Below are 26,008 nucleotides of genomic sequence, written 5' to 3' on the forward strand. Positions count from 1 at the left end.
AGGACGGCATTTTGCACCGTCCTGTACAGAGGTTTGTAAAAACTACGTGCTTACCGAGTATCGGACCAGATTTGCAAAGGGATTCAAGACTTCCTTGCAGACAGGACCCAACACGTCGCTCTTAGAGAAAAAAATCCATAGATGTAAAGAGAATTTCCAGAGTTCGCCGAGAATGTGTGATCGGACAATTTCTGTTACAATGTAAATACAGGGTGTTTCAAAAATGACCGGTATATTTGAAACGGCAATAAAAACTAAACGAGCAGCGATAGAAATACACCGTTTGTTGTAATATGCTTGGGGCAACAGTACATTTTCAGGCGGACAAACTTTCGAAATTACAGTAGTTACAATTTTCAACAACAGATGGCGCTGCAAGTGATGTGAAAGATATAGAAGACAACGCAGTCTGTGGGTGCGCCATTCTGTACGTCGTCTTTCTGCTGTAAGCGTGTGCTGTTCACAACGTGCAAATGTGCTGTGGACAACATGGTTTATTCCTTAGAACAGAGGATTTTTCTGGTGTTGGAATTCCACTGCCTAGAACATAGTGTTGTTGCAACAAGACGAAGTTTTCAACGGAGGTTTAATGTAACCAAAGGACCGAAAAGCGATACAATAATGGATCTGTTTGAAAAATTTCAACGGACTCGGAACGTGACGGATGAACGTGCTGGAAACCACAGAGGGCAACGTGCAGCTAGTGCAGCAGGTGATCCAACAGCGACCTCGGGTTTCCGTTCGCCGTGTTGCAGCTGCGGTCCAAATGACGCCAACGTCCACGTATCGTCTCATGCGCCAGAGTTTACACTTCTATCCATACAAAATTCAAACGCGGCAACCCCTCAGCGACGCTACCATTGCTGCACGAGAGACATTCGCTAACGATATAGTGCACAGGATTGATGACAGCGATATGCATGTGGCCAGCATTTGGCTTACTGACGGAGCTTATTTTTATCTGGACGGCTTCGTCAAGAAACAGAACTGGCGCATATGGGGAACCGAAAAGCCCCATGTTGCAGTCCCATCGTCCCTGCATCCTCAAAAAGTACTGGTCAGGGCCGCCATTTCTTCCAAAGGAATCATTGGCCCATTTTTCAGATCCGAAACGATTACTGCATCGCGCTATCTGGACATTCTTCGTGAATTTGTGCCGGTACAAACTGCCTTAGACGACACGGCCGATGTCTTTAATTTCCTGAATGAACATTTCGATGATCGTGTGATTGCTTTGGGCTATCCGAAACATACAGGAGGCGGCGTGGATTGGCCTCCCTATTCGCCAGACATGAACCCCTGTGACTTCTTTCTGTGGGGACACTTGAAAGATCAGGTGTACCGCCAGAATCCAGAAACAATTGAACAGCTGAAGCAGTACATCTCATCTGCATGTGAAGCCATTCCGCCAGACACGTTGTCAGAGGTTTCGGGTAATTTAATTCAGAGACTACGCCATATTATTGCTACGCAAGGTGGATATGTGGAAAATATCGTACTATAGAGTTTCCCAGACCGCAGCGCCATCTGTTGTTGACACTTGTAACTACTGTAATTTCGAAAGTTTGTCTGCCCGAAAATGTACTGTTGTCCCAAGCATATTCCAACAAACGGTGTATTTCTATCGCTGCTCGTTTAGTTTGTATTGCCGTTTCAAATATACCGCTCACTTTTGAAACACCCTGTAAATGGTCTAGTAGAAAGCGTCAGAAGCTCTTGGTTTGCTCGCAGAATATGCAGTTATCTATAAGAAAGTAGCAACGCCAGAAGAGAGTATTCTCTGCCTCGTGATGACTGGGTGTTGTGTGATGTCAGCTTAGTTAGGTTTAAGTAGTTGTAAGTTCTAGGAGACTGATGACCGTAAATGTTAAGTCCCATAGTGCTCAGACCCATTTGAGCCAGAAGAGAGTATCGATTTGCAAATGATGTGCAGACGATTTGTGAATGATGCAGCGTGTGATAGTTGACTCTGAACGTGAATAAAAGTAACATACTACGCATACATAGCAAAATAAATCGATACTGCAGAGCTGCCCTATTGATGACGAAGTGCTGGAAAGCGTATCTATCGTAAAACATCTAGGAGTAAGTATGGAGAGCGACCTCAAGTGGGATGACCACATCAAGGAAACACTAGGAGTGGTAGATAGCAAGATGATATTCATTGGAAGAATCTTAACGAGATGTGACTCATCGACGAAGGAGGCTGCATACAAAGAACTTAACTGACCGAGTGTTGCCTACTGTTTATCTTTCTGGTTTCATTAGCAGGTAGGACTGATTGACGAGATAGATAAGATACAATGAAGAGCGTCACCGAGGTCGTCTATTGGCGCGAATGCGTTACAGAGATGCTCCACAATCTCCACTTGCATACCTTATAAGAGAGGTTTACTACTATTAACTCGAGAGAGCACTTTTCATGAAGAAACAGACCACACATTACTTCCTCTTGCCAAATGAGCACGATGAGAACATCCGAGAAATTAGAGCTAATACAGAGGCTTACCGACAATCATTCTTCCCGCAGGACATTCGCGAGTCTAACAGGGCAGGGGGGACTAGTTAGTGGTGCCGAAGGTACCCTCCGCCACACACCGTTAGATACCTTGCGGTTTATGCTGTAGATGTGCATGTTTCTGAGATGAGGGATGACTACACAGCGTGCAGTAAGACTGGGGTTCTCAGTGCTGTGCACGTAGGATGTTGGGAGACATGTGTATGGAATGGTGGCATTGGAGGATGGTTTCCTTGGGAAGGAAGGGATAGATTTCGCGTTGTCAGAGGGTACGAGTAAGAGGATAGTTACTGCAGCTGACGGAACGGATGTTTAAATGTAGTATATTCCACGAGGTCCATTTTCAGTTACAGACGGCTCGGATGAGAGTTAGGTTTAAACGAGTGTTTCGAGGCGATCAGAAATGGAATGGATTTTGGAGACATGTGACATATCCACCGAGATGAAAGAGTGTACAGGAGGGTTATTTGATGTACAATGTGTGTTCTTTCAAATGTGTGGATACTTTAGGGTTTCGAATGGGATGATACTGGAGCACAGGTGTTCGTTGAAGGGGTTTGGACTTACACTTGCGGTGGTAGGAATGTAGAGGGAGTAGTAGCTAGGGCTGAACCTACGTAGAGATTTTGCATTTGTGTGTTGTTTGTGAAGGTTTTATTGCTTGCACTGATGACAGGCGCTTGCGTTATTCCAGTTATTGCTCAAGTGATCGTTATAAATGGTGTAACTATTAGGTGTGGTCAGAGACGGAAAATATGTTACATAAAGATGGGACCGAAAACGCTTTATTTCCATATCAGAGTGCAGGTTCTACCACTTTTCAACACGTTAATCGTAGGAAACACGCAGGGGAAGAACATACAAGCACGGAATGAAACACTTTCCTATGTGTCGTGTTCAAAATGGCCCCCGTCAGCAAGCATACATGCATGCATCAAGCCGCAGTCGGATCGAATCCTTCGTGGCCTGGAGACTGTGTTTTATTGCGTATTTCGCAACAAGATCACGAAGACTCTTGTCAGGAAGAGAGGCCTGCGAAGTTCAAAGATTTGTGATTCTTGGACGTCATCGTTAAAGATGATTTATACACATATCAGCCAGAATATTATGACCACCCCGGTATCTACATCTACATCTACATTTATACTCCGCAAGCCACCCAACGGTGTGTGGCGGAGGGCACATTACGTGCCACTGTCATTACCTCCCTTTTCTGTTCCAGTCGCGTATGGTTCGCGGGAAGAACGACTGTCTGAAAGCCTCCGTGCGCGCTCGAAACTCTCTAATTTTACATTCGTGATGTCCTCGGGAGGTATAAGTAGGGGGAAGCAATATATTCGATACCTCATCCAGAAACGCAGCCTCTCGATACCTGGACAGAAAGCTACACCGCGATGCAGAGCGCCTCTCTTGCAGAGTCTGCCACTTGAGTTTGATAAACATCTCCGTAACGCTACCACGGTTACCAAATAACCCTGTGACGAATCGCGCCGTTCTTCTTTGGATCTTCTCTATCTCCTCCGTCAACCCTATCTGGTACGGATCCCACACTGATGAGCAATATTCAAGTATAGGTCGAACGAGTGTTTTGTTAGCGACCTCCTTTGTTGGTGGACTACATTTTCTGAGGACTCTCCCAATGAATCACATATGAATGAATTACCAACAATTAATTTTATATGATCGTTCCACTTCAGATCGTTCCGCACGCATACTCCCAGATATTTTACAGAAGTAACTGCTACCAGTGTTTGTTCCGCTATCATATAATCATACAATAAAGGATCCTTCTTTCTATGTATTCGCAATACATTACATTTGTCTATGTTGAGGGTCAGTTGCCACTCCCTGCACCAAGTGACTATCCGCTGCAGATCTTCCTGCATTTCGCTACAATTTTCTGATGCTGCAACTTCTCTGTATACTACAGCATCATCCGCGAAAAGCCGCATGGAACTTCCGACGCTATGTACTAGGTCATTTATATATTGTGAAAAGCAATGGTCCCATAACACTCCCCTGTGGCACGCCAGAGGTTACTTTCACGTCTGTAGACGTCTCTCCCATGATAACAATATGCTGTGTTCTGTTTACTAAATACTCTTCAATCCAGCCAAACAGCTGGTCTGATACGCCGTAGGCTCTTACTTTGTTTATCAGGCGACAGTGCGGAACTGTATCGAACGCCTTCCGTAAATCAAGGAAAATAGCATCTACCTGGGAGCCTGTATCAAATATTTTCTGGGTTTCATGAACAAATAAAGCGAGTTGGGTATCACACGAACGCTGTTTCCGGAATCCATGTTGATTCCTACAGAGTAGATTGTGGGTTTCCAAAAACAACATGATACTCGAGCAAAAAACATGTTCTAAAATTCTACAACAGATCGACGTCAGAGATATAGGTCTATAGTTTTGCGCATCTGCTCGACGACCTTTCTTAAAGACTGGGACTACCTGTGCTCTTTTCCAATCATTTGGAACCTTCCGTTCTTCTAGAGACTTGCGGTACACGGCTGTTAGAAGGGGGGCAAGTTCTTTCGCGTACTCTGTGTAGAATCGAACTGATATACCGTCAGGTCCAGTGGACTTCCCTCTGTTGAGTGATTCCACTAGCTTTTCTATTCCTTGGACACTTATTTCGATGTCAGCCATTTTTTCGTTTGTGCGAGGATTTTGAGAAGGAACTGCAGTGCGGTCTTCGTCTGTGAAACAGCTTTGGAAGAAGGTGTTTAGTATTTCAGCTTTACGCGTGTCATCCTCTGTTTCAATGCCATCATCATCCCGGATATGCTGTTTCGAGCCACTTACTGATTTAACGTATGACCAGAACTTCCAAGGATTTTCTGTCAAGTCGGTACATAGAATTTTACTTTTGAATTCACTGAACGCTTCACGCATTGCCCTCCTTACGCTAACTTTGACATCGTTTAGCTTCTGTTTTTCTGAGAGGTTTTGGCTGCGTGCCCCTTTGGGATAGGTAACAGCTGCGACGCATCGTGACATGGTAGCAGTGAAGCCTTGGTATGTCACTGGAGAGAGTTGGCACCACATGTGCACATGCAAGCCACCTAACTCCCAAAAATTCCGGGGAGGGGATCGATGATCTCTGACGCCACATTCAGTCACATCCCTGATGGATCGGCTTTAGATCTGGAGACATGGGGGGTCCAAGTGGAATACGGCACTGTGTTCCTCGAACCACTCCATCAGACGCCTGGCCTAGTGACATGGTGCATTATTTTGTCGAAAAATGCCACTGCTCTCGGGGAACATGATCGCCACGAAGGGGTGTACGTGGTCTGCACAAGTGTACGATACTGCTTGGCCGTCATAGTGCCTTGCATAAGCTCCACGGGACCCATGGATACTCACGTTAGATTTCACCATACCTGTATCATCTTAATTGGAGCTTGAGCTAGAAGTGGAAATACAATCACAAAAATAAAATATGACAAGAGCAGCACATTGTAGTACTTACGAAGCTGGAATAAAAGCACCTCACGTATTACGAAAATGGAAACAGAGGATTGCAGTATTGACACAATCATTGATTAAAACACATCAGTCAGGTTCATACTGAAAAGTAATATTACAGCTTATTAGAAACCGACAGGAAAAGCTGCATACATATAGACTGCACAGCATTGTGAGCAAATAACACGGAATACAAAACGCAACAACTGGAATGCAGAGGTTGGCACTAACAAGACATTTCAGCCAAAGTACATTCCGAAACAGATCCACCATAGCGATGAAACAGAAAAAAAATTAGTAAAATCGAAAGTTACGGAGTAGAGTTTTTTGAAAACTGTATACAAACTGATGCGTCAGAGAAACTGGTATAGGCATGTCTATTGAAAAACAGAGATGTGTAAACATGTAGAATACGGCGCTGCGACTGACAACGCCTATAAAAGAAAACAAGCGTGTGGCTCAGTTTTTTGATCGGTTGCTGCTGTTATAAAGGCGGGTTATCAGAATTTAAGTGAGTTTAGACGTAGTCTTATAGTAGGCGCACAAGCGATGGGATATACCATATCCGAGGTAGCGATTAAACGGGGATTTTCCCGTCCGACCATTTCACGAGTGTGCCGTGAATATCAGGATTCCGGTAAAACATTAAATCTCCGACACACCTGCGGTCGGAAAAAGATTCTACAAGAACGGTACCAACGACGGTAAACAGAATCAATCATCGTGACAGAAGTGCAACCCTTCCGCAAATTGCTGCAGATTTCAGTGCTGGACATCAGCAATTGTCAGCGTGCGAACGATTCAACGAAACATTATCGATGTGGGCTTTCGGAAGGTCCACTCATGTACTCTTGATGACTGCACGACACAAAGCTTTACATCTCGCCTGGGCCCGTCAACACCGAAATTGGACTTTTGATGACTGGAAACATGTTGCCTGGTCGGACGAGTCTCCCTTCAAATTGTACCGATCGAATGGACGTGTACGGTGTGGAGATAACCTCTTGAATCCATGAGCCCTGCATGTCAGCAGGGGACTGTTCAAGCTGGTGGAGGCGTGTACAGTTGGAGTGATGTGGGACCCTAGATACGTTTAGATACGATTCTGAGAGTTGACACGTACGTAATCATCCTGTCTAATCACCTACATCCTTCCATGTCCATTGCGCATTCCGACGAAATTGGTCAATTCCAGCAGGACAATGCGACACCTTATATGTATAGAATTTCTACAGAGTGGCTCCAGGAACAGTCTTCTGAGTTTAAACACTTCCGCTGGCCACCAAACTCTCGACATGAACATTATTGAGCATATCCGGCATGCCTTTCAACGTGCTATGCAGAAGAGACCTCCAGCCCCTCGTGCTCTTATGGATTAATGGACAGCCCTACAGGGTTCGTGGTGTCAGTTCCCTCCAGCACTACTTGAGACATCAGTCGAGTCCATTCCACGATTTGTTGAGGCACTTCTGCGTGCTCGAGGGGGCTCTACACGATATCAAACCAGTGTACCTGTTTCTTCCGGTCTTCAGTGTATACAGAACATGGCACAAAACAACTTATTTTAATGAACTATCAGCGTTCGAAGATGAAAGGCACTAAGAGCTGTATCAGTGCGGATAAGAGTAAAATTCCAGCATACTATTGTAATTATGGAACTGCGAAAAAGACTTCTTATGGAAACTGACACAATTTACTTCTGGAAGAGAAATAATAATTACTGTTGTCAAATTAGATGAGTGCATCATCACAGATGATTTTGTCGTAAATACGAAGGACGGTGAACAGAAATGACGTTGTTGGTAAATTGCATATGTACACTCCTGGAAATTGAAATAAGAACACCGTGAATTCATTGTCCCAGGAAGGGGAAACTTTATTGACACATCCCTGGGGTCAGATACATCACATGATCACACTGACAGAACCACAGGCACATAGACACAGGCAACAGAGCATGCACAATGTCAGCACTAGTACAGTGTATATCCACCTTTCGCAGCAATGCAGGCTGCTATTCTCCCATGGAGACGATCGTAGAGATGCTGGATGTAGTCCTGTGGAACGGCTTGCCATGCCATTTCCACCTGGCGCCTCAGTTGGACCAGCGTTCGTGCTGGACGTGCGGACCGCGTGAGACGACGCTTCATCCAGTCCCAAACATGCTCAATGGGGGACAGATCCGGAGATCTTGCTGGCCAGGGTAGCTGACTTACGCCTTCTAGAGCACGTTGGGTGGCAAGGGATACATGCGGACGTGCATTGTCCTGTTGGAACAGCAAGTTCCCTTGCCGGTCTAGGAATGGTAGAACGATGGGTTCGATGACGGTTCGGATGTACCGTGCACTATTCAGTGTCCCCTCGACGATCACCAGAGGTGTACGGACAGTGTAGGAGATCGCTCCCCACACCATGATTCCGGGTGTTGGCCCTGTGTGCCTCGGTCGTATGCAGTCCTGATTGTGGCGCTGACCTGCACGGCGCCAAACACGCATACGACCATCATTGGCACCAAGGCAGAAGCGACTCTCATCGCTGAAGACGACACGTCTCCATTTGTCCCTCTATTCACGCCTGTCGCGACACCACTGGAGGCGGGCTGCATGATGTTGGGGCGTGAGCGGAAGACGGCGTAACGGTGTGCGGGACCGTAGCCCAGCTTCATGGAGACGGTTGCGAATGGTCCTCGCCGATACCCCGGGAGCAACAGCGTCCCTAATTTGCTGGGAAGTGGCGGTGCGGTCCCCTACGGCACTGCGTAGGTCCGACGGTCTTGGCGTGCATCCGTGCGTCGCTGCGGTCCGGTCCCAGGTCGACGGGCACGTGCACCTTCCGCCGACCACTGGCGACAACATCGATGTACTGTGGAGACCTCACGCCCCACGTGTTGAGGAATTCGGCGGTACGTCCACCCGGCCTCCCGCATGCCCACTATACGCTCTCGCTCAAAGTCCGTCAACTGCACATAAGGTTCACGTCCACGCTGTCGCGGCATGCTACCAGTGTTAAAGACTGCGATGGAGCTCCGTATGCCACGGCAAACTGGCTGACACTGACGGCGGCGGTGCCTAAATGCTGCGCAGCCAGCGCCATTCGACGGCCAACACCGCGGTTCCTGGTGTGTCCGCTGTGCCGTGCGTGTGATCATTGCTTGTACAGCCGTCTCGCAGTGTCCGGAGCAAGTATGGTGGGTCTGACACACCGGTGTCAATGTGTTCTTTTTTCCCATTTCCAGGAGTGTATTAGTGGACATCAGTTGAGTGAAAAATAAAGAGCAGTAGACATAAGGATACAGAAAATTCTCAAGGTCACATGCAACGTAGAACAATGTTCTTAGGTATAACGAAAGTCAATATATTAAGAGTCACATATAGTCAAACATTATAAGGGTGATTAGTACATCATTGCATAATAGTAATTAATAAGTACAATTTGGTGATAGTTAAAGGCTGGAGACTTACATGATGAAATAGAAATATGTGAAAGTAACACATTACTTGTCAATACACCAATAAGGAATCAGTACATATATGTCAGGGTAGCCGTATATCTGCTGTATGGGCATTTTTGCTACCAAAATCCAGGATAAACTAGAAATTAAGAGAGATCAGCCACAAAACAGAAGTGAAGATGCTAAGGGACAAAGTTAACAATACAACGGCCCACACATAAAAAAAATTAAACATACATTCCTATAACATTCATTATAGGGTGTATGGAAATATATGGCTTAAACTAGTACAGAGCTAAGAAGAAGTTAAAGTGAGACACGTTCATAATAATGTGCATAGGCGGAGTGACATCCTAGAGTCAAACATAAGTGTCATGATGTTCCAGAATTTTTATAATATGTAACAATATACATATTACAAAGTTTGTATAAAGATCAGTGTTCAAATGTCCATATCACAAAGAGCCACAAGCAAAGCACAAAATTCAGCTCACAATTAAAACAATGAATTGACACTACAGTGCATAAGTATTTCATACCATCACAATTAGTGAATGCCAAAAATAGAAGAGTGCTACCCCATTTCTTGTACGAAACACAATGACAGGATTCATTTTATTTACTCATCTAGGGAATATGTCAGAGTCATATAGACAATCATAATACTATGAAAATGTCTGCCCTTGTACCTGAGTGAACAGCACGACTGCCTGACATGTGGAGGACGAGGATTCGATTCCCGGTACTGGAAAGTACTTTTCCTTGGTGGGAGAACTGGTACAGCATGCACTCAGCAACGTGAGGCCAACTGAGGAGCTACTTGACCGATGGTAGCGGTACGAAGGTCAAGAAATCCAAGAACGGCCAGAAGCGCAATGTGCTGACCACTTGTCCCCCCATACTGCATCCGGTGCCGTCATTGACAACGCTACGGTCGCAGGTTCGAATCGTGCCTCGGGCATGGTTGTGTGTGATGTCCTTATGTTTGCTACGTTTAAGTAGTTCTACGTTCTAGGGGACTGATGAGCTCAGTAGTTGAGTCCCATAGTGCTCAGAGCTATTTCAACCATTTCTTTTACGCCATTGACAAAGGATGACAGGACGGCCGGTCAGGCACGATTGGCCCAAATAATATCAGATAGAGTAACTCTGCGTTACTGAGGAAAATCGTTGCTCAGTTATAAATGCATATAGTGTATATTAGTATTCTTTTATCAGGTTACCTTCCATTTCGAGAGTTGTTGCACTCAGCGACTCGTAAGTTGACTTCTAAGTTGCAGACTGCAGCAATCAGTCGTCCTTATTAAATTTTATTTGCAGATCTAGATTTCAGCTAGAAGCTAGCCATTCTCAATGCAAACAATACAAGAAGTACATAGTTAGATGATGTCATAAAAAGTTACAATTAATGGCTTAACTCATGTGGTTTGTATATTACAAACCACTATTATTTTTGCTCAATGCATGTAATGCCTGTTGGTCGCGCTTCATCCGCAGTTCATTGAATACTACTGTTTTACGGAAGGCGGGCTGTATGGAGGACACATTTGTTGCTTACATGGCGTCACCTATGTGAACTACGTATATAAACTTCAAGGGAAGTAAACTACTTCAAATTTGCATGAGAATTACATAAAATGAAACATAAGTAAATTCTTGCATTGTTGTCCAACTTATTTCATATTTGCCATCAAGTAATAAAATTTCCGTGTTCACTCCTTGTGAGTATGTTATTATTATTAAAACATTTAAATTACGTCAGGTAAGTTAAACTCTTTTAAAACTTAAAATATTTTTTTTTTTGCAAAGCTTATGAAACACAAGGAGACACGTGTTGTATACACCTATTAGTTGATATGTCTTAAATATATTTATCTTTATGTTAAAGCTCCCTTTATTAAAACATAATAAGTACATTGTTCATCATATTTACTAAATAGTTCATAGATGGCGCCACGGCCACGGTGGCTCATCGATTATTCCCCTACTCGGTATGGTGGAGGAATACAGCGTTCCGAATGGGGTATCCGACTATAAGTTACGAAATACTGGCCCGTCCTACATTCGCAGCGTGGAGTTGGTGTCCCACGTGCTATGACTGCGGACCCATTTCTATGAACTTCCAGCATACTTGAACAACTGTGTATTAGCAACTTCTACTAATCAGTACAACGAAAAACCAGTCTAAAGTAGCAAATTTTACTTTCTTTATTTACTCGATTAAGCTCGGGCCCAGACTCATTTTCAGATCATCTTAATATGTCCAAAATTATATATCTCAGGATGTGTAAACCATGCCAAAATCTGCAATGAACAGCTACAGCGCGTGCAGATCGTCGAGTGAATATAATTTGCAACTTTGGACTGATTTTTTGTTGTACTACCCATTTCTGTTCCTCCGATTATAGCACCATTTGTGGCGAAACGAAGGAAATGCTTCAGACAAAACGTATCTAGATTTTTCCGCAGTATCGTAATCTTTGAAAAAAAAACCGGTGGTTCCCATTAGAGATTTCAAGGTCTCCCCTCTCCCCGCTTGCACTTGTGGGAGGGGGCGGGGCTCTAATGTGGTATCGTTGGATGTCCCCCTCTGAGAAAAACAAATTGGAATTATAACTTGTTTTGATCAGATGTGTAGTTGCTTTTAATGTCTTCAGTTAAAATAAACACCATACATAGATTTTACTTCGCTTTGGGGCGGTTTAAATGTTAATACGAATTACCGTATATATAAGAATTACCATATAAGTAATTCTTATGAACATTTAAGACACCTCAAAGTGACGTAGATGTCACTGAGCAAGTAATTTAAAATGAGACAAATGGGGCCATAAATGTTGGGAAATATCTGAGAAGTGAATGGCAAATGAGGAACATGTGACGTCACCAGATGACGTACCTCACACGTAGCAGTCGTGTTCATCTATGCTATCCTCGACGGTACGTTACAGCGCTGCACGTCGCTCCTGCTAAGCTACTGTTTTTTGTAAATGTGATCTGTTCTAAATGTAGAACTTACTAAATTATTGATCTCGCTCTACCAAAGCAAAAGTTCTGTTTATTGGCGTTTGCCCCTTCATTTTCGTTGTTCTTTTCAGTAAATCTGCAGGGTCTGCGACACCGATAAGTGAGATAATAAGTGGTATCTAAATGTTAACCCATAATTTTCGAACCGAGTGAAGAAAATACTTCTTGCCACGTGTGAGATTCGAACCCAGACCCTCACACGCTATAGTGAAGCAATCAGATCAGGAGGCGCACCGACGTCAGTACTTGACTTGGTGTGGTGTGCGGCACTTCCCCCTACCCGCGAAGTAAGGTCGACAGACACAACTGGAGCACGGGCGGCGAGGTACGTCGTATGGTCACGTTCCGTGTGCAACATCTTTCATCCACTTTTCGGGTATTTCCCGACATTTGCGGTCCCGGGTGCCTTATGTTAAATTACTTGTCTCAGCGTCTAAAAGTTAATGCATAACAATTCCGATCAAGATAGTTGTGATCAAAATTACGTATCTTTCCAAATACTAATTATAAAACATGATAAACTGAGGCTGAAATAAGGCTGCCAACTATGGCTTTTCTGATCGGTAACAATCTGGAATTAAACTGAGATGTATTTCATTTCAAAATGCAAAATATATTTGAGAAACAGTGTACGTACGTCAAAGACACGCAACAAAATGTGCAATACAAGAAAACTTTCCCATCACTGCAAACAACAGCAAGCGGAGCTTCATTCAGCGGCTTTCATTTACACTACCGGCCATAAAAAAACTGCTACACCACGAAAATGACGTGCTACAGACGCGAAATTTAACCGACAGTGAGTGGGATGCTGTGATATGCAAATGATTAGCTTTGCAGAGCATTCACAGAAGGTCGCCGCCGGTGGCGACACCTACAACGTGCTGACATGTTGAAAGTTTCCAACCGATTTCTCATACACAAACAGCAGTTGACCGGCGTTGCCTAGTGAAAAATTATTGTGATGCCGCGTGTAAGGAGGATAAATGCGTACCATCACGTTTCTGACTTGGATAAAGGTCGGATTGTAGCCTATCGCGATTGCATTTATCGTATCGCGACATTGCTGATCGCGCTGGTCGGGATCCAATGACTGTTAGCAGAAGATGGAATCGGTGCGTTCAGGAGGGTAATACGGAACGCCGTGATGGATCCTAACGGCCTCGTATCACTAGCAGTCGAGATGACAGGCATCTTATCCGCATGGCTGTAACGGATCGTGCAGCCACGGCTCGATTCCTGAGTCAACAGATGGGGACGTTTGCAAGACAACAACCATTTGCATGAACAGTCCGACGACGTTTACTTGCTATCTTGTAGCATCACTGGACAGTTAACGTTTTCTCTAAGTATAGTTTGAGGCGTTTCTGTAGAAGTCCTGTTTCAGAGCCTTCTCTGTCCTGGGACGCCGGACTCAAAGGATGCACTAGTGTCATCATCCGTGGCAACATAAGTGCAGTGTAAGTGGTTTCTCCAGTTCTCATTCCATCCACACCTTTTTGAAGCGCTGCAAGAGCCCTCATGTTTTAAAGGCTATAAAATAAATGATAACGTGTAAGAATTAAGCAATACAACAGCATACCCAAACAGGAGAAATTACACTACTGGTCAAAAGAAGAAATCCAGATGATAAAGGGGTATTCATTGGACAAATATATTATGCTAGAACTGACATGTGATTACATTTAAACGCAGTTTGGGTGCATAGATCCTGATAAATCATTACCCAGAACAACCACCTCTGGCTGTAAAAACGGCCTTGATACGCCTGGACATTGAGTCAAACAGAGCTTGGATGGCGTGTACAGGTACAGCTAGCTGCCCATGCAGCTTCAACACGATACCACAATTCATAAAGAGTAGTGACAGGCTTATTGTGACGAGCCAGTTGCTCGGCCACAATCGACCAGACGTTTTCAATTGATGAGAGATCTAGAGAATGTGCTGGCCAGGGCAGCAGTTGAACATCCAGAAAGGCCCGTACAGGACCTGCAACATGCGGTCGTGCATTATCTTGCTGAAATGTAAGGTTTTCGCAGGGATCGAATGAAGGGAAGAGCCGCGGACCGTAAAACATCTGAAATGTGGCGTCCACTGTTCTAAGTGCCGTCAATGCGAAAAAGAGGTGACCCAGACGTGTAACCAATGGCACCCCATACCATCACGCCGGGTGATACGCCAGTATGATCATGACGAATGAACGCTTTCAATATGTGTTCACCGCAATGTGGCCAAACACCAATGCGACCATCATGATGCTGTAAACAAAACTTGGATTTATTCGAAAAAATGACGTTTTGCCATTCGTGCACCCAGGTTCGTCGTTGAGTACACCATCGCCGGCGCTCCTGCCTGTGATTCAGCGTCAATCGTAACCACAGCCATGGTCTCCGAGCTGATAGTCCATGCTGCTGCAAACGTTGTCGAACTGTTCGTGCAGGTGGTTGTTGTCTTGCAAACGTCCCCATCTGTTGACTCAGGGATAGAGACGTGGCTGCACGATCCGTTACAGCCATGCGGATAAGATGCCTTTCATCTCGACTGCTAGTGATACGAGGCCGTTGGGATCCAGCACAGCGTTCCGTATTACCCTCCTGAACCCACCGATTCCATATTCTGCTAACAGTCATTGGATCTCGACAAACGCGAGCAGCAATGTCGCGATACGATGAACGGCAATCGCGATAGGCTACAATCCGACCTTTATCGAAGTCAGTAAAGCGATGTTACGCATTTCTCCTCCTTACACAAGGCATCACTACAACGTTTCACCAGGCAACGCCGGTCAACTGCTTTTAGTGTATGAGAGAAATCGGTTGGAAACTTTCCTCGTGTCAGCACGTTGTAGGTGTCGCCACCGGTGCCAACCTTGTGTGAATGCTCTGAAAAGCTGTTAAAGAATCATTGCAAACTCGACTGTTTACGATCATTTGTGAAGACCTGGGTTCTCTCCATCAAAATCTCCTTTATCACACAGAGGTCAGGTGGCTTTTCAAAGGAATACTCTTGACGCGAGTTCTGGAACTAAAGGTAAATTGTAAACGTTCTTACAAGATTCTAAATTTGGATATAGGAATTACTTTTGTGACCATGTTTGGATGTTAAAATTAGCATTTATCGCCGATCTTTTCAACCACCTAAAGTTTAAAACGAGAGCCTCCGTGGCAAAGAAGAAAACGTTATAACAGCTAAGGATGAAATCAATGGATTCCTCGCAATACTTAGTTTGCAGTCAACGTTTTTACAAAATATGATGTTTGAGTCTTTCCCTCGTATTCAGACGATTGTCGAAGAAAGTGCAATGGACCAGTAGGTGATCCTCAGCTCTCACAATCATTGCATGTCACGGAGCTCGCATAGTTTGGAAGAGAAACTATTATGTTACATTTCAGAGCTGAAATCTGGCGCTGACAATGGCAATAGATAAATACTAAATTCTTTTTTAGATATGTCAGTGCAACTGGGTGATCTGATACGATGATGAAGGAAACACATAGATTTTGCAGCTGACACGATGCTGAAAACCCAATTTAATTCACAAACGATTGACTACTTCTAAATGAAGAGAAAAGAATAGTATCCACAGCTGGCAAAAGAAGTTTTGAAAGTATTGGTGCCATTCACCTCTTCCTACCGTTGTGAATTAGGGTCCCTTTGATTAAACTAAACTTAACTCCGCCCGAACAGGCCACGAAGGCCCAATAATACCGACCGGCCGCAGTGCCATCCTCAGCCCACAGGCGTCAGTGGATGCACATGTGGAGGGGCATGTGAGCAGAACACCGCTCTCCCGGCCGTATGTCAGTTTACGAGACCGGAGCCGCTACTTCTCAATCAAGTAGCTCCTCAGTTTGTCTCACAAGGGCTGAGTGCACCCTGCTCGCCAACAGCTCTCGGCAGATTGGATGGTCACCCATCCAAGCGCTACTACAGTTCTCTTCAATGATGAACATAAAGCTAAGAAGAGAAATAGACTTCAGCTAGAAAATAATTTGGTGATTTTTGCGTCAAAATTAGAACCATGATTTGACAAACTATTAATAAATAAAGAGGCACAGTCTTCTCATTGAAACCGTTGAATTTTTATTGTAGCCTAGGACCTATAACATGCTTTTTAATAATACAAATGAGAGGCATTATTCATCAGGCAGCAAATTGCAGTTGTGCCAATAAAGCGCTGTGTATCTGAGTATAATTGTGGGATTGTACCATTATTGTTATTGACTTTACTCCTGACCGTATGGCTTATGCTCTGGAATGGAATAACAGAAAACGCGGAGAAAAAAAGAGAGTTATGTTTTACATCAGTATTATTCTTATTATTATTACGATGAACCAAGTACACTCCTGGAAATTGAAATAAGAACACCGTGAATTCATTGTCCCAGGAAGGGGAAACTTTATTGACACATTCCTAGGGTCAGATACATAACATGATCACACTGACAGAACCACAGGCACATAGACACAGGCAACAGAGCATGCACAATGTCGGCACTAGTACAGTGTATATCCACCTATCGCAGCAATGCAGGCTGCTATTCTCCCATGGAGACGATCGTAGAGATGCTGGATGTAGTCCTGTGGAACGGCTTGCCATGCCATTTCCACCTGGCGCCTCAGTTGGACCAGCGTTTGTGCTGGACGTGCAGACCGCGTGAAACGACGCTTAATCCAGTCCCAAACATGCTCAATGGGGGACACATCCGGAGATGCTGGCCAGGGTAGTTGACGTACACCTTCTAGAGCACGTTGGGTGGCACGGGATACATGCGAACATGCATTGTCCTGTTGGAACAGCAAGTTCCTTGCCGGTCTAGGAAAGGTAGAACGATGGATTCGATAACGGTTTGGATGTACCGTGCACTATTCAGTGTCCCCTCGACGATCACCAGAGGTGTACGGAGAGTGTAGGAGATCGCTCCCCACACCATGATGCCGGGTGTTGGCCCTGTGTGCCTCGGTCGTATGCAGTCCTGATTGTGGCGCTCACCTGCACAGCGTCAAACACGCATACGACCATCATTGGCACCAAGGCAGAAGCGACTCTCATCGCTGAAGACGACACGTCTCAATTCGTCCCTCCATTCACGCCTGTCGCGACACCACTGGAGGCGGGCTGCACGATGTTGGGGCGTGAGCGGAAGACGGCCTAACGGTGTGAGGGACCGTAGCCCAGCTTCATGGAGACGGTTGCGAATGGTCCTCTCCGATACCCCAGGAGCAACAGTGTCCCTAATTTGCTGGGAAGTGGCGGTTCGGTCCCCTACGGCACTGTGTAGGATCCTACGGTCTTGGCGTGCATTCGTGCGTCGCTGCGGTCCGGTCCCAGGTCGACGGGCACGTGCACCTTCCGCCGACCACTGGCGACAACATCGGTGTACTGTGGAGACCTCACGCCCCACGTGTTGAGCAATTCGGCGGTACGTCCACCCGGCCTCCCGCATGCCCACTATACGCCCTCGCTCAAAGTCCGTCAACTACACATACGGTTCACGTCCACGCTGTCACGGCATGCTACCAGTGTTAAAGAATGCGATGGAGCTCCGTATGCCACGGCAAAGTGGCTGACACTGACGGCGGCGGTGCACAAATGCTGCGCAACTAGCGCCATTCGACGGCCAACGCCGTGGTTCCTGGTGTGTCCGCTGTGCCGTGCGTGTGATCATTGCTTGTACAGCCCTCTCGCAGTGTCCGGAGCAAGTATGGTGGGTCTGACACAACGGTGTGAATGTGTTCTTTTTTCCATTTCCAGGAGTGTATATTAGGCGCTCCTACAAAGACAACGCCGCCGGCACTGCAGTATTCAGCTGTACTCTTAACGACTCTCCTCGTGTTGCAAATACTGTAACCGATATCTCCGCTCGGGTCTCATCAACGATGTTGCCAAAATCTCTATGACGATGTTGCAAGCAGGACTTACTTCATGGGCTCTAAATACCTGTATAAGGATTCCATTTCAGATATATAGTCGTTAACCACCACGGATTCAATAAGGCTGCGCAGCAACATGGATACAGATGTTTGATTCAGCTAGTTGTCTTTTGTGTTTATGAATCGTTTTGAAGAGAAGGTAGGAACAGGTGCCTTTAGACGACTTCTTATAAAATAGGTATGTACGCTTTAGAAACTGTTTTAGTATTTTTTTGCATGGAATTCATTATCCATTTTTACGCGAATTCCAACAGAAAAACATGTTTCGTTTAACGAGTGTTTTGCAATGCAGGTAAGACTCAGTAGTGAGTTATCCTCGTTAAACGAGATTCCACTGTACAGTCAATTTGTCACCATGAAGATATATTTTCGAATTTCTCACAGTTACTTATTGGATCTTTTTCATTTAGTTATCGATCGGTTCCTGAAAATAGTTTTCCAGTTTTGCGATTATTTATCGTTAACATGGTGTATTTGTTATAAAACAGCCTGCGTTATGCTCAATCTAGAATTAATGTTAAATAAGGAATTACTTAATTTTAATAAAAAATCAATACCATTTTCCACAGGCCAATGTTTTTGTATTACAGAACACCTAGTTTTGAGACATGTAGAAAGATGGCTATTTCATTTACTTCCATTCAGTTTCAAGAGAAGACAAAATTTCTTTTTAATTAATGTCGAGAATATGTAGTATCTATTTTTTCAAAAAATGGTACTAGTTTTTTTATAAGGTATTTTTCAACTATTTTATAAAGCACTATCAAGAAAACAATGATTCACTTCACGGCTATCACTACAATTAAGTACACGAAAGAAATGGGATTAATCAGACGAGCAGAAACGACGGTTTTGTGGGAAAGCCGATGAAGCTACAGATCTAGGAAAATCGAATCAACGTCAACATGCAGTGTGTGAATTAAAGTCTGAGTTGAGCTCAGGCATCCTATATCCGCCAGGTAGAAACTGCTGTACTTCGTGCCTTGTTTCACTGCTTCTAATATTAGCGATTTATTGTTAGGTTCGAAGCTTGTTACTGAAATGCATTCTAATAACCGCGGTGCCAAAAGTTTCACGTGAGCTGTGTGCGTGTTTTTGCAGACATTTTGTATCACATTTGAAATTGAACATCTATTAAGTGCGCTTTTATAAATTGTTCTCATTCTGTGTGATATTTTTATCACAACAGATGAATGGCATATAAACTTAGTTTTCAGTAATACACAAGGCGCTGCCACTGCACCGCCGTTCCAGCCCGGAAGTTGATGTGGCCCTTTCCCTCGCCTGCAAACCTCTCAGAGGTAAATAGTACCTGAACAAGACCTACTGACTCTCGCCGCCCTAGTTCCATTCCGCAGAAGTGGGAAGAGACCGATAGACATCGTGTTGTTTCTCTCTGCTGCAAGTGTTTGTGTATTTGAACTGTCCAACAGGTTTAAATTAAATTCGTATTCATTATTATAAATAAGCACCAGATCTGAACGTAAGCGAATTTGCAAGGTGCTTTCAGAAAGCCTTGTCACTTCCATATGACATTTACACATTAGCAGATGATTCTCATGTAACATACGTTACCAGCCATGCTGCAACTGCTTTCTCCTGCTACAGCGACCTCCTGAGCAAGGCTTTGCAACCTCCCTTCCTCCACCCCTCCCCCCTCCTCCCACAAGGCGGTCACGACCAACAGGTTGAAAAGCACTAAGCTAAAATATTATGACCACTGCCCACCGCCACGTTGGATACGGTAACAGAATTATGTTAGTGGAGCATACAAGAACGGGGGACAACCCTAGCGAAGATATGGGCTCAGATAGAAAATTCCATTGAGATAAGTGACTTTGATAAAGGGCAGATTAATATTACTCAAATTCTCTGAAGAAGTATCTCGGAAATGGCGAAGATGGTACAATGTTCACGTGCTACCGCTGCATCAACGGATAGAGGCGGATACACAGTGCAACTCAAAAGACGAGATCTGAGAATCCATTCAAAGAAATAGGAGAACTGTCCGCCATGTTTTCCCCAAGGTATAGTATATTCGTACTTGTTTACAAATGAGTCACGATGCGACGGGAGATTTATAATTACATGTGTTGAAGAATTCATCAGCTGTGATTTGCACTAAGCACTGCAAAAATGGTTTACGCTTGTTTAGATTTGCAAGTGACCCAGAATGGAGAAAAAGATCGGTCGTAAACTGCTGGAAAGGCAACTGGAACCGTGACCTGGCACTCAGTTGAGTTTTACAAATATACGTTAATAAAAATAATTGTAAAAATGAAACCAGTTACATTACAACTTCGTTTCTTCCCCCAGCCAAAAACAAGACTGAGGTTGGATTCCTGGAAGTGTATACTTATGCTAGTGCGATTCCGCGTCGTACTATTATAGTTTTCACCGCATATCAGCGTTGTGTCCCTGTGTTTCAGTCCGTCTCAGATTTTTTCGATTCTTGAGATTTTTCACAGTTGACAAAGAGGAGGAAAATGTTTATGAAAATTAAAGTACACTCCTGGAAATGGAAAAAAGAACACATTGACACCGGTGTGTCAGACCCACCATACTTGCTCCGGACACTGCGAGAGGGCTGTACAAGCATTGATCACACGCACGGCACAGCGGACACACCAGGAACTGCGGTGTTGACCGTCGAATGGCGCTAGCTGCGCAGCATTTGGGCACCGCCGCCGTCAGTGTCAGCCAGTTTGCCGTGGCATACGGAGCTCCATCGCAGTTTTTAACACTGGTAGCATGCCGCGACAGCGTGGACGTGAACCGTATGTGCAGTTGACGGACTTTGAGCGAGGGCGTATAGTGGGCATGCTGGAGGACGGGTGGACGTACCGCCGAATTGCTCAACACGTGGGGCTTGAGGTCTCCACAGTACATCGAAGTTGTCGTCAGTGGTCGGCGGAAGGTGCACGTGCCCGTCGACCTGGGACCGGACCGCAGCGAGGCACGGATGCACGCCAAGACCGTAGGATCCTACGCAGTGCCGTAGGGGACCGCACCGCCACTTCCCAGCAAATTAGGGACACTGTTGCTCCTGGGGTATCGGCGAGGACCATTCGCAACGGTCCCGCACACCGTTAGGCCGTCTCCCGCTCACACCCCAACATCGTGCAGCCCGCCTCCAGTGGTGTCGCGACAGGCGTGAATGGAGGGACGAATGGAGACGTGTCGTCTTCAGCGATGACAGTCGCTTCTGCCTTGGTGCCAATGATGGTCGTATGCGTGTTTGGCGCCGTGCCGGTGAGCGCCACAATCAGGACTGCATACCACCGAGGCACACAGGGCCAACACCCGGCATCATGGTGTGGGGAGCGATCTCCTACACTTCCCATACACCTCTGGTGATCGTCGAGGGGACACTGAATAGTGCACGGTACATCCAAACCGTCATCGAACCCATCGTTCTACCATTCCTAGACCGGCAAGAGAACTTGCTGTTCCAACAGGACAATGCACGTCCGCATGTATCCCGTGCCACCCAACGTGCTCTAGAAGGTGTAAGTCAACTACCCTGGCCAGCAAGATCTCCGGATGTGTCCTCCATTGAGCATGTTTGGGACTGGATGAAGCGTCGTCTCACGCGGTCTGCACGTCCAGCACGAACGCTGGTCCAACTGAGGTGCCAGGTGGAAATGGCATGGCAAGCCGTTCCACAGGACTACATCCAGCATCTCTACGATCGTCTCCATGGGAGAATAGCAGCCTGCATTGCTGCGAAAGGTGGATATACACTGTACTAGTGCCGACATTGTGCATGCTCTGTTGCCTGTGTCTATGTGCCTGTGGTTCTGTCAGTGTGATCATGTGATGTATCTGACCCCAGGAATGTGTCAATAAAATTTCCCCTTCCTGGGACAATGAATTCACGGTGTTCTTATTTCAATTTCCAGGAGTGTATACTTCAGTAGGTACCTAATTGTGATTAAGAAATAAGTGCCACTTTTATAAATGCTTTTATACGGGCAAAAACTAATAAACAGGCACTGCTTAGCAGCCTTATTTGAAGACACTGTGTCACCTGCCCACTGAGATTGTCTGGTATGTAATTTAGCCCAACTTTACCTCCGACTTTATACACGCCTACGTATTACCACAACCATGTATTCTCGAACATGCTTATCCAACTTACACTCGTTTGATAACCTTTGACTCAACAGAACCTAATCTGAACTTAACTGTAACTGATGTGAATGCGGCTTGTCATTGTATTAAATGCGCAACGGAAGTAAAGCAGTTATCTGACGCCAAATTTCCACTTACTTCGCGTCTTGACAGTGTTATTGCAGATTTCTCGAAAGCACGGCGGCAAACAGGAAACAGACAGCGACCTCGATTTCCGTTTCTAAATAAATATTCAAACAGTTGCATATGGTTATCCGGAATGATAAACGGTGTGATGGGTAGAGTAAATATTGCTATGAAATGATATTCCAAGACAACGGTTTTAGGATGAAAAATGTATTCAAAAGACAGTAAAACTTCGCGTGATCTTCACACATAGCATTGATCTAAACAATAGTTCGCCTAACAAAATAAACAATGATTTAAAAAGAGTACAATATTAAGAGAGAATTAAAATAAAAATCAAACTGGTTAATCCATTAATAGATTAATCCATGATTCAGGGAAGTTGGGTGGCCTTTCTCTCACCTCTGAGCAATTTAACTAGCTGACAATGATCAGTCCGACAAATTAGGTGTGCAGTGATGCAGTCTTAGCATAAACGTCTTCTCTTTAAAAAAAAATTACATTCATATTGCTTTCACCTATCTTTGTCTATCTTTGTCTACATCATATTCATCCTTTCTGTCCTTCCACCATCCAACACATACAATCACAAGTCCACACAAAATTTGCAAGCCGCACGGGGTAGCCGCGACTCCCCCCGTCGGAGGTTCGAGTCTCCCCTCGGGCATGGGTGTGTGTTGTCCTTAGAGTAAGTTAGTTTAAGTTAGAATAAATGGTGTGTAAGCTTAGGGACCGACGGCCTCAGCAGTTTGGTCCTATAACACCTTACCATAAATTTCTCAAGAAAAAGCATTATAAAAAACCACATCTACCTACCACATCTCAACTAAGAATGTATTAGACCGCGCACAGAAGCATAGACCATAGACTGTGCCACGACAAGATCAAAGATTGTTTCACAGTAACCTAACTTGTTCCCTCTGTTGCTCACATCGATGACATAAAAAAGTCAAAATGACTTGTACACATTACAACTGGTACCGAGTTCTTAACACATTACATTTTATGTTTACAAACTAACACCCAAGTTCCGAGCCTACATTCCAGTTTTTCTATTTTGTGAAAAGGGCATGTTAAATGTCTCTGTACGTTACTGATCAGTACTGTTCATACATCCAGTAAACGTTGCGTGCTTAGATTAAGCACCCACAAGGTTAGCAACTGACGAACCGCTGGAGTTTGAGATAATGTGGTGGATGGTTCAGCCTATTATGTCGGAGCTCTGGCTGACCCTTGCAGTGACGTCACAGGCTCGCCCATGTCAGTGCGGAGCACCGCGGCCGCCACCCACGGGCTGCGTCTCTATGCGCGACTCTGGAGACCCAGTAGCACACCTGTGCTTTCGCACAGCACTGCTCGACACGTGCGATGACGTCACAGGTTCGCTTGACTCGAGACTTAGGTCGTCCTGTGCGACAGCAGCCAGCGGGCCGGACCTCTGCCTACTGTAGTGTCGCGGAATAGTAGAGAGTTGGAAACGTGGAATATTGTCAAAGTTTCGTTGCTTATGCTGAGAGCCAGAGGCAGTTGGTTAGCCAAGAGGTAAGAGTATTGCACATATATCGGAATGTGTCGTCACGCAGGGGCCTAGTTACACACAGCAGGCGAGAGAGAATTGCTAAGCACGCGGGTTTGTGTTAGACGGAGACTTTCGTAGAGTGCAAGACAGAGGTATAGCGTCAGCTGTACTGCATTTCGCAACTTCGCGTAAGTCTGCCGTAACAACGCATAACTCTGTCGCAAGAACACCTAAGGGGTGAGTAAGACACATGAATCAGCAGTGTAAGGGGAACGAATGCGTTCATCACAAACGAGCATGACGTCAGGACGTTGTTCGTGCTTCCTTTAAATATGCCAGCTTTGATAGTAACAAGGCACTCGCAGTTAGATGTGTGCTGGGTCGCTGCCGAGCGCTCAGCTCGGTGATCGACATGTTAATCTTTACTAAGGAGATGTTGTAGTAAGGGCGGCGCATTCAGCAGCAGACGTGAGGGGACAGTACCAGCTCTGGTCCTCATCTGCTGCCGCTGTCAATCGTCAACCCAGGATTAGCAGACATCGCGGCAGACTCGCTCGCCGCCAATGCTGACCACATCAGTGAGCCGTCGCCGAGATCGTGCGGGGCCTACGCCCTGTGCATCCGCCGTCACAACCGGGTGAGCCGACGACGCTGGCGGACTGCAGCCCGTTCCGTCCGTTCACTGCAGACGAGCCACCAGGAGGAGCAGGGAAGAAGACGGGGTGGGATAGAGTACACTCCGCACTACGAGAACGCCTCCCGTGCCGACAGCGTCGGGACTCCAACCCGGAGCCTCCTGCTGTCCGCCGTTGAGCTGGCCGCTCAGCTGGGCGCCGCCAGCAACGCGCGGCATTCCTCCGCTACGTCACGGCATGCGGCGCTACGCTAGCAAGATTGCTCGGCCCGGATCTGATGTCATCGCTAAGAGTCAGCGAGGACTCAGGGAAGGTCGTTGATATCACCAAGCCATGTTCGACTCGACAGGAATAAAGGTGCTATGAATTAATAATGTTTCTTTGGCGTTTCTGACGCTTCTACAGTCATTCCCTAGCATCCTGACAACTGGAGAGGTCACCACTCGGCCATCCAGTTCACCGTAGGCGACTGGGACCACCGGGGCGCCTACACTACTTTGATATTATTGTTACGTGGATCTCTTTTCATGCCACACTTACCTACCATATTTTAGATACCACAAAAGAGGAAGCGAGATGGAATCATGGTTGTTATTCAGAATTTATAATAGTTTATTGACATTACGCATTTTAAGGAATTTGACAATTACAAATTGTGGACCAGCTACTAGATAACGCTTTGCAAATACAGTTAGAAACCCTACGTACTCAGTACTCAAACAGTCCCTTAAGAGAAAGTTATAAAAACTGAATGTGTCAGGCGTTTCTAGGAACCTTAAGCATATCACTTATCAATTACTTCACACAGCCACTTCATCAAACTCCTTAAAACCAGTTTTTACATTAAGATGGTCACACTTAACATTCTTCACTAAAATATACTTACTATTTAAATCCATTAAAGAAGCACTTGCTAAAAGATCAATTACAAACTTAACGTTGCCGGCCACTAATACCCCTCACTTTATTTTACCTTATTAAGAAAGCAGAATTACTGACAAACTTCAGAGATCTAAAAACAATGGTTCAAATGGCTCTGAGCACTTTGCGACTTAACATCTATGGTCATCAGTCCCCTAGAACCTAGAACTACTTAAACCTAATTAACCTAAGGTCATCACACAACACCCAGTCATCACGAGGCAGAGAAAATCAGAGATCTAAACTCCCATATAGGATTTCTCTCA

This window comes from Schistocerca gregaria, chromosome 2 (genome assembly GCF_023897955.1).
Source record: "Schistocerca gregaria isolate iqSchGreg1 chromosome 2, iqSchGreg1.2, whole genome shotgun sequence".
NCBI lineage: Eukaryota > Metazoa > Arthropoda > Insecta > Orthoptera > Acrididae > Schistocerca > Schistocerca gregaria.